We start from the raw sequence: 13,843 nt of genomic DNA, 5'->3' as shown, positions 1-13,843 counted from the left end.
AGAGATGCTTCAGTTTATACCAGCTGAGAATCTGGCTCTGTATATTAAATAAAAAAGTGGGTCTGGCTTCCTGATCTTTTGTAGTAGACTCACAAAACTGTTAGTTATTGAGCTGTGGGCTTGAAAAGCAATCTCATTTTTCAGTATTGGCAGCAGGCTGGAGAAATGGGAACATGGTGTGCTGAGCTCCTGGGTAGAAGAAATATTTTCTTCCAAACCCTAACAACCTTTTTGGCTATCTGAAGAAATATGTTCAAACTTCCTTGCCAAGCAAAGGTGGGACACTAGCCAGTTACTGCATGAAGGCTTTGAAGACGGAGGGAATAATAAAAGGGGGAAAAAAAATTAAAGAGGAAAATCTTCTTGTTCACAGATGGGTAGCTAAAGTGTAACTATTCTTCTCTCTGTTTTGGGATCAGAAGCATAAATTGGCCTGATACATGAAAATCAATAATTTTTTTTGAGTTCCTTGTCTCAGATGTTGTGTCTGGTTTTTACATGACTGCAAGGTTTTAAAATAGGTCCAGTTAGTTTCCAAGAGTGCCTTCAGGTGTTATTTCTGATCTGTAAATATTTCTGGACAAAGCTCTTTGAAAGATCATGCACACTGCAATTTTCTATATTTGCAAACTATAGTTTGCACACTATAGTTGATTTACTATAGGTAAATCAACCAAAACCCTGCCTGATATTCCTGACTTAATGTGGGAAAGAGGCAAGACATAATTTTGGGGAAAGAAATCAGAGATTCTGTGGGAAAACAAACATTTTGGCAGAAATGATACAGATGCACATGTGCATTAGTAACAGAGATTGTCATTTGCAGACAACTGCTTTCAGGAAAAAAAGTAGTGAAAACTTAGGTAGAAGTTGGAGCAAAAATGGGGAACTATAGAAATATATGCACACTATTTATTTTTTCTAATCCTTAGACAAGCTTCTTTTAATCAAGACAATTACTCAGGATAAGCTCAGAGGAGCACTGGTTCTTATGCACTGAAATATGAAACAAGGTTCTCATAATGTGAAACTCCTGTGAGCTCTTAAGATCACAAAAAATGAGCTTTATGTAACAAACCTGGGGGGAAAGGATATAAAGCTTGATGGGTTTGAATGTCAAAGTCTGTTGTCCACTGACTGTGCTTAGATGTTGCAATTGCTTGTTTTGGAAGGAATGTACTTTTGAGTATACTGAGCACACTATTTTAAAGATTAGATCTCTCTTTAATAAGTAATATTTTGTTACCCCAAAATTTTATTATATCAGACTGATTTTTAAATTATGTTTTTTGTTATTAGAGTTTGACCTAAACTCCTAAATAGGTCTATTATGTCCAGTGACCTCATTCTTATCAGGTTTTACAGGTCAGTGGTGAATTAAGCAGCTGGCTTCCTGCTAACTAATCCTATTTAGTTAAAGAACTGGGGGACTGAATTATCTTATCTCTGTTAAAAGGAAGTTTTTACAAGATTGGCACCAGATTACTGTTATGAATGACAACCCTTTGCAACTCTGACATACAGTACATGAGCAGAAAGGTAGAAGAGCAAAAAAAGAGGACAGCACACAAATGGATGGCACACAAATGCCATCTTGTTCTTCAGAGTTTCCCTATGATATGAAAGATTAGAATTATTCCAGCACCCAGATGGCTTTGAAACTACACAGTCCCTGCAAGGTGAGTCTAGGTGTCTTGTCAGAAACCCAGGTCTCCAGCTGGTGTGCCTGTAGATGGGAGAGGCAGACAAAGCCAGTGGTATATTTCTGCACACAGTCCTTGTACCACTCCACAATAGCAGCGTCCTGGCAGAATTGAAACCCACTGTGTGGCAGGGAGCCTCTATCAAAATGTCTGATACTGAGATTGCACAGCTTGCTATAACTGTGAGGTCCCAGAGGGGCCTTTTTTATGTCAAGTTTTGAAATCAATGGGCTACATTAAATGAAATGGAAGGTGAGCCCTTGTGGAAAATACAAGTGAGTACAATAAGGATAGGGTATTCAGTAACTACACACCGGACAACAGAAGTGCATTTGGTGGTTCTAGTCCATGTTGGGTGAACTGTAAATGCACCAACAGGTTTACAGCTGCTTCTCTTTTATTGTTTTTTTCTCTTTTCTTTTTACCTTTAACTTCTCACTACTGTTATGCTTTTCATGCCTTATTGTTTGGTCTAGAGTGAAGAGGATGAAGTGTGTGACAGGCAGGGTTCACCCTGCCCACAGGCATATCTTGGGAGGGGGGCACAGAAGGAGAGGAAGAAGCAGAAGGAGGTGTTTATAAATGACATTATTTTTATTGATCTTGATGTATCACGTGGAATTTGCGGAACTATGTCTATGAAAAGTACATATTTAATAGGACAGCAGTTGGCATGGGGGAACAAGATTAGTTGTTCTGGGAACTGCTGAACAATGGATGTATTTTTGCCTGAGCTGCCCGGAATAACCCACCTGTGCAGATCCTGTGTCACCCATCCAGAGGGCTTTATTGCCCAGAGCTGCCAGTGCCCTGGCATCGGCAGCATCTGCACACCCCAGCTGCGGTACCTGGCTTTGAACAAAGGTTGGGCACATGTCACTCCCAGAATGTTAGGAGGAAAAAGCAGGGGCTGTAAAGATGTGTGTTCACTTTGGTAAGGATGAGGAGGATCAGGGAAGCCCAAAAAACCTAAATATTTAGAAGTCAAATCATCCATGCAGAAAGATTATTAAATCCCGGGTCCTCTCCTAGGGGCACTGAGCTGTTTTCCTCTGTTGGATACTAACAACAAACCCAAACACATGTGGTTTGTGCCACTCCTTAGGATTAGAATCAGAATACTAAATCCTTGGTGTATATTTCAGATGGAACAGAGCAACACCTGACAGATGTTTAATGGTGCCTGCTGCATTTGTATTATTCAGGGTGAGTAGGAAGTTTAGTTTTAATAATTTGGACATCTCAGACACCAAAAGAAGATGTATGTAGCAAGAGGAAGAGAAGGGACAATTATTAAATAAAAAGGACTAATTTAGGACTTCAGATCTACTAAAAACTGTTTTTAGTAGCTCATTTCTCTTTTAAAGGACCACTGCTGGCTAAAGAGTGACCATGGTGTCCAAGCACATAAGGCCCAGGCTTTATTTAGGCATAACTAAAAACGAAAGGTGATGAGGAGCTCTTTACCTGGATTGTCAGCAGGCTGACCATAATGTAGCAAGTCTTTTAATGTTAAGAAAAGGTATCGATATCTGAACGCAAAACGATACATTAAATTACACATTTTGTGATGAATTGCTAATGTATTCTAGTGTCCAAAACAAGTTTAAAGAGCGTCTTTTCAACAACACAAAAGATATGTGAAGTAAATCTCTTCTGCATTAAATTTGCATTGAAAGACCATAGAAGATTCAATTTTTTTATATAGGAACAACACCACATACACCAGAAAAAGAGATGATGAATAAGAGTGACTTAGAACACATGAAAAGCTTTGGCGGCTGGGTGACTGTTCTTTGTCTGTGCTGTGTCTGAGGCATTTTCCTCATTAGTGTGTACAGAAAGGTTATGACTGCACTTGAATGTAGGGCATTTGTGCAGCAGTAAAATGAAGGAATTCAAAAATGCTCTCCTTTAAAAAATGAATTTTTGCAAAAATAAATAAACCAGCAGGAAACTAGATTCTTGAAATTTCACCAGCATCTTTTCTACGTGTCTGGAGTCAGTCACTTCTGCCTTTGAGGACCACATGTTCGCGGTGCTACACTGTATGATGCAGCCTAACACGTGCACAGTAAAATTAATTTGAGCTAAGCTGAGCTAAGTATACCCAAGTACACTACTGGCTTTTATCACGTGCAGTTAAAGCACTGACCTATTGAGTTCTAAAATGAGAGCCTGGGTGTTTTTTCATGCTTCTATATCCTAAGCTGATCTGTGAAAACCAAAGGAGTCCGTTCTGTACTGTGTGGCTCCCTACCACACAGACTTACTGAACAGTCTATTCTGGAACTCATGTACTTCCAAATGACACATAAACCTCTAAGCCTTAAACCAACTGACGGCACATTTACTGGCATGGTTATTTTTAATTCTCCACCTCATTTTGCACACCAGAAATAATCTCATGCCTGGCAAATTGGGATGATCTGGCTTAAAAGTTCAGCTGCAGCCATGTTAAAAAGACCAGAGGAAATGGATAGCTCGTCTCTGGAAAATGCAGCCCTTTGGAGTAACGCCAGAACTGTTTAAAAACAAATCAGCTCAGGATTACAGTTTATGACAGGCAAAATGGCAAAATCATTTCCAGGCTGTTCTTTTGTCCCACTGCTTCCATGCTGTCGTTAGCAGAGAGCAGTTTTGCTCATCCCTAGTTTTGTGCATTCACGAGGTGTGGTGTTCTGAAGGGCATGTGATAATTCCGTGCCTTTAGTACACGAGCACGTAAACAATCAGAGGCAACTACCACTAAGTAGAGTAGCTGCTGGAAGTGCTGCGAGAAGCCTCCTGGCACTTCCATCCCAGTCCCCGGCATGCCGCCCATGGGAGAGAAAACGTAGGAGGAGGCAGCCAGAGATGAAAGCTGGCGGAGCAGTTGCAGCTGCCGTCAAAGCAGAAATGGCATGGGTATTTTCCGCAGTTAGATCTGGGTTTCCTTGGCTCTTGGCGACCACCTCTTTGATCAGCCCACTCTCCTAAGCCTCAAGGTTTCTTCCTCTGTTTGCCTGCTCACCTGCCCTGCTGCCTGCTTTGGGCTTCTGTTTGACTTCTCATGAGGTCAGTGGAGATGGATTGCGGGGTGCCTGTGCTCCTCTTCACAGGACTTCACAGGACCGGCACAGAATCACGTGGGGCTTGTTTGGCCTCTGGGCACAACCAGGGCAAGTTTGGTTAGTAATTAAATGCTGAGCTTCTGTAAGAGTGAAATTTAGGTGTGGAAGGTGGTGATGAAAAGCTGCACACTTTGATTAATAGAAACCCCAAGTCACTTTGCCTGCAGGGGATCAGCTGCTTTTAAGATGTTACTGGTTTACTTATAAAGATGATGTGATCTAAGACAGATGCTGGACGGACGTGTGCAACACCAGCGTTTATTGGGCATCTGCTGCTTAACAGCAGGCAAGGTGCAATTGTTCAGAGCATCAAAGAGCTGTAAATTGTGTGGTGCATATTACCATCATAGACAGATAAAAATGTATTACCTGCCTCAAGTGTGCACACAGTGTGACACAATCAGCAGAAAAGGAATAATGCACCTTTGCTTCTGTGCTGCAGATTACGATGTTGGATGGCTGGCAGAGCAATACCTATCACAGGAAGCTTTTTTGTAAGAAGTTGCCTCATCAGTGGGCTCGCCAGAGACACAAGAGGCCTACCAAAACAATGTCCTGGGATTGTTGGGAAGAGACTGATGGGGAATCAACCCTCTTGCATAGAGAAGTTCTGTGTACCACCTCAAGAAATAATCCAGGGTTGTTTGTGGGGCCTTCTGTTGTAAAAGCACAGATTGTCTCTTCATAGAGTTCTCTGTATGTAGAGCCAAAATCCTTCCCCCATTATTCTAGTAGGAATCATAGCAACATTTGGCATGTGGAATAGGAATCTTTCTCTGAAGCTCTGCATTAGTACAACAGGTCTCCAGGGCAAAGCAATATTTGGAATTCAGTGGCAAGTGAAACAAATGTTATGCTGATAAATAAGAACCTCTGGGGGTTAATTCTGAAAACAAAGACTATTCTTCAGCAGAGGAACAAGAAATAGACTTGTAATATTCCCATGCCACTCACTCTGGTTTCATTTACCAGATCACCTCGCAGGACTGCAACACTCGACAGCACTTTCAGATGCACAGTGGTACAATCACAAGAAATTCCTCAATGTCAGGGAAAAAGAATTGAGGAGGAGTCTGGACTGCAAGGGAGCTGAGGCTGTTGTTCAGGATAAGATTAGGTTTGGATATGAGTAGGAGGCAAGCTCAGGGCTCTATTTCAAAAGGATGAAATTTCACAAACTGTTCTCCGTATTTTGGCTCAGATAAGCTTAGAGGATTTTCACTGTGATGGGGAACATTTAAACATCAGGGCTGGAAAGGAAGGTTCCATTCCCAGTTCAGCACCTTTTTACAATCCCAGTGGTGGGTTGAGGCTGCATGCTGCAATGACTCCTCCTAACTCCTTAGCAGAGCCCACCTGAAGGTTTCCATGTCCAAGGAACTGTCCAGAAACAAGTGAGAGCTAAAAGGACCATGTAGTGCTGTGAATAAGAGAGTGTTTGCACTTAGACTTTTAGTCTCTGCTCTTTTATCCTTGTGAGGCCTTCACAGTAAAAAAAAGAACATAAATGTGACAGTTGCCCTTATTTCGGTGTTAATGTTATTTGTGCCGTACTATTTTTATCTACGCACAAAGCCAGCTTACGGTTCAGAGCTCAACTGGGCTGGTGCTGAGCTCAGCAGGACTGAGGAGCTGAATCTGATGCTCTGAAGAAGAGGCTGCTCTTGCCTCTTGGGAAGGGGGCAGCAGCTGATCTCCAAACTCAGCGGGAGCTGGACGTGGGAACTGGTCTGGTAATTTCCCAGTCAGGGAAAGATTCTTGGCTCCTCGGTCTTGCAGATTTCTGAGATCTTCAAAAGCAGTGAGACCCATGTCTCAGCAGCACAGCTCAGTGAAGACTTCTGTGCTCTGGCAACTGCTCCTCAGGAAAGCAACAACTCTCCTGTCTGCACAGCAAGAGTTTGTAGCTCTCTCTGAGCTAAAACTGGGCTGCAGCTGCTGCTGTGCAGCTGCCCATTCCTCCCAGCAGTAAGTAGTGCTGGCAATGCTCTGGTGGTGCTCAGGAAGGGCTGGAGCCCCAGGGTTCTTGGCTTGCATTGCACAAAGACCGGTGGTAACTTGCAGCTGTGGTAGGCGATGGCCTTGATGCAGCTCATTCCATTTGGGATCCTGCAGAGTCTCAGCAAGAGAACTGGCAGCACAGATTGGAGCCTTCTCTTCATCAGAGATGCCTCTCTGCCCTTCTACTGAGCTGATGGCAGGGCATACTTCTACATAATAAGTTGCCTAAGGTACTGATCTGTATAATTTTCACATTCCTGGAGGAAAAACCCTTCATGGGAAAAAACACTTTTTTTTTTGGCACCCATGACATGCTTTCCTTTCTAATTAGTGAAAAAAAATTAGTTGTTTTGTTTGGTTTGGTTTTTTTTTAATACCCTGGTTTTGCTTTGAAATGTACTTGATAAATTGCCTAGTTAATTTTTTGTCCATACTCTGACTAAACACTCTTATTTGTCATCATTTTGCTCTTTGAACCTAGCATACCGAAACAGTGCATGGTATGAAGAAGCAGGGTTTCCTGTGAAAGAAAAGGATATCCATGGAAGAAAAAAGGAGTGTTGTAGGTGGGTGCTGCGGCAAATACATCACTGCATTCTTGTTTGTGACAGCAGTGCAATTCCAAACCAGGTTCTTGCTCCAGCTGTCATCATTAGCATGTAGAGAGCTGAGAACCATTGGTGGTGGGGAAAGAAGACAGGATTAAGGGAAGAAAAAAAAAAAAGAGAAAAGGGACAAATTTGCATGTTTATTAAGATTAAGAATGGATGCCTACTGAGATCTTGCAGTTCTGGAAAAGCCAAGGCAACACCAGGATTCTGGTACAATAGCAGTGATCACTGGCCCAGCATGGCAGCATTTCATGGGCACCAGCAAAGTTATTCCTTGCTAAGATGTCTGACACAAAACTGTGATTTTCCAGTGGTAGCAGAGGAGGCCATGAACCCCCTTACTAGTCTCTTGTAAGATGCACAAAGACTGTGATACTGTCCAGCTCTTTGCTTCTTTGGATGAATGCTCTCACACCCTTTTGGTCCACTGCTACACAGAGTTTTGGTGGTGTTCCCACTTGCACAGTCCTAACATGTTGGGTTTCATTCTTTCTTCTTCATGGCATTTTGATTCTTTGCCTTTAGGCCAAAGACCTATCCATAGAACTCTAGATAACCAAAATCTGCACTGGTGTGTGTAATGGTTATATATATGCTCCAAACAAGCATATTTTGCCTCCTTGGGAACAGCTAGAGATAAGCAACCTTATTTAAGAGCAGCCTGCTACCTTCAGCAGATTTGGGTGAGATGTAAAGCCGTGTGGGATGACAGCTAAAGAATTCTTATTGTGCCTCTATGCAGGTATTTGTCAGTATTACTTAAACAGGCAGTTTTAAACAGGAAGAGCATCAAATCTGGGATTATATCTCACTTTTTTATAGTTGCTAAGAATAGCATTCTGGGAATACACATCATTTCAGCATACAGCAAATTTCAATGCAAACAATTCCATTCTGTGCAAACTTGACCTCTGACTAGGAACATAATGCACATTTTTAACAGTGAGATTAATTGGGTAATAAAACACATTTTCAGTAGTAATCCAGTTGATTTCCAGCATTTATAGACTGTATTCAAGACTGAAAGGTGCCCTGACTCTATCAGGAGTCATAATCCTGGCAGTGAAAGCACTTGGTAAAGCAGCATTTGTTTTGTAGTAGGTGAAACTACATTATGGCTTTGACTCTGTGAAACCAATTCTGTCTCAATGAACAGTAACCCAATTTCTGTTAGTTCACATTGTGTATTTTCACTCGGCAGCTTGCTGTTCCAAAAGCAGAACAGCTTGTTTAAATCTGAAATGATGAGTTTCTCCATCTCCCCTGGATACAAGGAAGAATACTGAAATCCACTGGAGTATTCCCACGTGAGCTTAATGCATTGTAGGGTAAACAAAACATGAAAAAGTAAAATCGGCATAAAATCCTATCAGTCAGAAGTAACTGGGATTGCATGAATTCATGAGTCATGAAACATTGCAGGGGTGTCTTTCCTATGGGGGTAGAAAGACTGAAGCTTTAAACTCTCCAACATACCAAAGAAAAATGTGGCGTCTTAAGAAAAAAAAAAAAAGTAAAAAAAGTCTTATTCTTGACTTCCATATGACTAGGAAAACCTAAGATATTGTATAGTTCATTTTTATCGCATTTGAATCCCAAGGGCCAATATGGGCAAAATCACAACAGTATCTGAGTGTAAAACATAACTGAACCTAAGAGCATGGCTATTTTTTATGGAGGTGACCTAGAGAAAAAGGGTTTGCCAGGACCGCACCATCCTGTGCTTTGCAGGGTGGGATGGCTGCCAGCCTGACATGGAGGAGATGACAGGTTTGCCATCTCCTGTGCCTGTTTCAGCCCCAGCTCTGAAAAATCCTGCTCGAGAGCAAATGATGATGGGTTTGTCTAATATAAGGTATGGAAATGTACTGGTGTATTTAGGGTATAAACTTCCTAGATGAGGAAGGAATAGGTCTTTCGACAGATGAACCTTTTGGTGCCCTGATCTCTTGACTTGGCCAGTGGCTGTTGCAGCAATACACGTTGAAGAGTACTATTTTATTTAACACTCTCAGCAGCATTGCAAAAAGCCACTGGCAGGCTCAACAGAAAATTCTGATAATTTGGCCTTCTTCAAACTGCACCTTTTCAAAACATCACAGTATTTAGTCCAAACATTGACTTTTTTCCCAGGATGAGTAAAACATCTTTCCAGTAAAATCTGGCAGAAGGAAAATAAAACTAATAAAACAGTAGTACTTTGAAAGCACAAAGATTTCTTTTATTTATCTTTGAAGATAATTTTCTAGTATCTCTGATTTTCATTTTATTCAAAGAACCTTAGTATTGACTACTCCAGAAGTTGATGATAATTCCAGTACTAATTCCTAGTATTGATTACTCCTTCACAAAATATCAAACACGGAAACAAATTTTGGAAATAAATCAGTGTGAACTACAGAATACCTAGGTATCATACTACTTTGTGCATGCATGCAAGAGAAAGACAAAGCCTTTGGAAAAAAAAAATTAAATCAGACTTGAACACTTATGTGACAAAAAAATAAAAACAAGAAAACCCCAACAAAAGCAGACTTTGAGCTCTGTTTCCACACCCATGCCCAAACTTTGTCCAGACTAGTTCTGAGGAAAGATACGAATCAAACAAAATTTGGAAAGGATTGCAAGTGTGTCTGGTATAGACAAGGTCTTAACAGTTTATTTTGAAGGTACTTTATTCTGGGCTATGGTCAATAACAGTACTAGTCATTTTGGTACTCAAAGTTATTTCTAGCAAGTCTCCATTTACTGTTTTCATGAAGAAAATTTTTGGATTGTGTATGTGTGGGGCAAGGGTGAGGCTGGGCTCTGTTTGGATCTGATGACTTTGTGTTAATTCCCAGCATTTCCCATCCAAGTCAAGTTCTCTGAACTTTTGTCGTGCTGGCTGATGCCTCCTTGAGCTCTCCCCACTCTCTGGTCTGGGGCACCAAGCGGCAGACAAGAGCCGTAACACGCTCAGCACTCCAGTGGGTCGCTGGCCGTGCAGCAGGGGGAGCAGGATGGAGCCAGCAGCTGCCTGCAGCACCAGCCAGCAGCTGCACAAGGGGTGACAGGAGGGAGAGAAAAGGGTACAGGAGCCTGCATTCTCCAGAAATTCTGTATCTGGAGCTGAGTTGATATATTCACATGCTATCTGGGTGGAGAACAACTATGAATATTCTTCAGTCATATAGCTGCTGTTTCCAGCAAGATAATTGTGTAGCAACACAGTGAATAACATAAAGAAGTTTTCCAGTGATTGCTTCCCAGCAATGTCTTTCCATCGCAACAATCAGAGAACAAAAAATTAGGTCAAGACCTCATTTTTAATGTTTTAGTTGCTGTTAGCCTCTGTATGAGATAGGCCAAGCCAGCCGTGCTAAGGCACTTTTGAGCAGAGACGGAAAGAGCCGCTGTGCCAGGCCTGGGCGGGAAGCTGCAGGGCGGCTGTATCCCTGCGCAACCGCCAGCGTTCCCACTGGAGCCGGGGCTGCCGAGGGGCCCCAGAGCTCCCCTCGCACAGCCTGTTCATCCGCACTTGACACACTGCACATTCAGCCACCTGGAAATTGTGGCTCTCGATGTCCATCTTGCTGCAGACTATTGCTTTTTTACTATGCTGAACATCACTTTGCATTTTTAACATTGTCAAAAGGAGGTAGGGAAAATCATCATGATGGTACTGGCTGTCTGTCTTTCCAATGAGAATAGCTGTCCTTAATAGAACGATTAGAAAGAAATAAAAGAAAGGAGGAATGATATTACCAAACTTTTCTTGACACAGTTGGGATAAAATTGCGTTGTATCTTTTCTTCTGAGCTTCTTCTGAGGCTGTTTTTTGGACTTCCTAGACTTCTCTTCTGCCAAGCCAATCCAGGCTGCTGCTTTTAATGCCTAGTAATGATAGCAGTATTGATGTTTTTTTAAGGTTTTTAACAAAAACAAACACCTCTGAATGAGTCAACACTAATTTTTGGACTGAGGTAGTGCTCCTGCTCCGAAGTGAATCCCCTGACTGTCTGTAGGTAACACATGGTGGCTGTGTTGGCAGAGCAGCTGTGTCACACAAACTCAGTTCCTCTTGGAAAAAGCTAAACTGGTAGTTTTGCTCCTGCTGGGCACCAAATGGGAACCAATTCCTAGACTGGGCACAGCTGAAGAGTTGCAGTTCCTGGCTCTTTTTTTCTGACAGAAAGAGCATGTTCCTGTTTTAGGCAACACATCTTGGGCAGAAGGGAGGCAGAATGATGTTACAGTCACAGCTGATGTAGTTCAGTCAGTAAAATACTTAATTCCTAAATTCAGCAGAGCTCACCTGGAGAGTACACTCTTTGCTACGTGGCCAAGCTGAATGAAGAGCTCACACTGAGGACTTTATTAGGCAAATATACGCAAATGCATACGCGAGAAACACATCTATTGCTATTAATTTTCATTTGTTCTAGAGCAGAACTGAGAGTATGGGTGAGATGAAGGGACTAATTGAAAAATATTGTGCGAACATACAGAAAGACATGATTCACATCACACATCTTGTGTTCCTACTAATTGCTTGGGCAGCACAAACAACCAGAGTGAGTAATACAATCAAAATTCTGTCAAAGAATTACAGCTCACATTTACAATTTAAAAACCCCCACCTTTTCCTTCCAAAAGTTTGTCATTAAAGGGACAGAGCGTGTTCATGAGCTGAAATAATGCTTTTACTAGCAGCAGCATTACCAGTATCAGTCATAATTTGAATAATCTCTGTAGCTCATACAAATATTTCTAAATTTCTCGTAACGTAAGTCACCCTAATTCAATTTCTTGCTACAATTCTTAATGATTTCTACAGATTTAAAGTGATGTGGGCTTTCACATTCAAGTAGGACAGAGGAGCAAAAAATCCATAGTGTATATATAACCTAGATAAAGTACTGCACTGGTAGAGTTCTATTTCTCTTCTATTTAGACAGTTTATTAAAAAATATATATAAAATTGCCTTTATCTCATGTCCGTTAATTAGGGGAAGAGAAGTGAAAATAATTGCACATCAGTGCAAATAATTCTTTATCTATACAAATAGTTGGATGATGAATATCCCATGCACCTTTCTGGACTGAAAAAACCATAAATGCAGTGATTCTGAGTGGAAACGATTTTCTCTCTTCTTTTGGGTGAGTGGGAGGTGATTTGCAGGTGGTTACACTGAGAAAAGGAGGGCAAGGTGAGGACAGGGCTTTTCTGGCCCTTTTCCTTTAGCAAAGCCCAGCAGTGTAAAGGTCTTCCTTCTGAGATGCATTCACCTTGTCTTTGGCAAATCAGTGCTCTCCAGGATGAACTTCTGCCCTTCTTTCTTTTAAAGTGGGCAAGCGATAGAAGCTTAAGAGAGGTCAAAAGTCACACTTCATGGGGAAATTAAACAAGATCCACACAAAATGGCATTAAATCCTACTGACCAGTGTAAATGCACTGGTACTTTTTGCAGTATTTGAAATACTGCTAAAATTTCATTGCAACATGCTGAGAAATACAGGTTAAATGAAACGTTGGTTACTCCCAGACAGGAAGTTGTCTCAGTTTCTTGGAGCTGGCCTTGCTTAATATGGGATGAGCCTCCAAGTCTGATCTTTGTCCTTGCTCTAGAAATCAGTAATCCAGCAGATTGCTGATAATGATAATTTGCTTATAAATAAGGTGGCAGTTACTCCTTTTGAAAGATTAAATCATGTGCCCTAGTGAACTGTGGTTCACCTGAGCGATGCCAGTCTGGGAATGGGGTTGTGTTTTAACCTCTCCGAGCTTCCTAACTACACACGGAGAGCAGTGATGTCTCAGTGCTGCAGGCAGGCAGCCCCCGTGGTGGGACTCCCGTGAGCCCTGCCCTCGACTGTCACCTGGCTGCGCCTGAGGGGCCCCGGGCATCTCTCTGCCCTGCAGGGAGATGGGCACTGCTTGTCGCTCTCCTCTCGGGGTGCATGGTCAGTTTGAGGACATGCTGTTCCTGCACCCAGGGAGAGAGTGGGGCCTCCCTGTGCCCAGCAGCAGTAGCTAGTGGCCCAGGTTCCCAGCAGCTGGTTGCAGGCTCCCTTCAACAGGCTCCCGTTGAGGGAGAAGGCCACTTAGTGTGAATATTTATTTTAAATAAAGGAATAAACTGGCAAACCCTATTCAATATGCTGGAAGTCATACAACGTTCTGCTTCTGCTGTTAAGCTGCAATCACTTGTACACATTCTGATTTTAAAAGCTTTCTTTCTTTTAATTTTTTTTTCCTTTTCTTTCTTTTTCTTTTTTTTCCTATTGAGGAAAGGCACTGACACAGAGCCATACAAACACTTTTATCGCCCCGTGAGTGGCACGGGGAGGGGGCAGTGGTGCCGCATGGCGGGGGCACAGGGTGGAGCGAGGAGCAGCCCCGTGCTGCTGAAGCCACCGGGAATGCGGGCAG

This window comes from Corvus brachyrhynchos, unplaced genomic scaffold (assembly GCF_000691975.1).
Source record: "Corvus brachyrhynchos isolate BGI_N302 unplaced genomic scaffold, ASM69197v1 scaffold87, whole genome shotgun sequence".
Classification (NCBI taxonomy): domain Eukaryota; kingdom Metazoa; phylum Chordata; class Aves; order Passeriformes; family Corvidae; genus Corvus; species Corvus brachyrhynchos.
Note: the sequence above shows the minus strand (reverse complement) of the source record.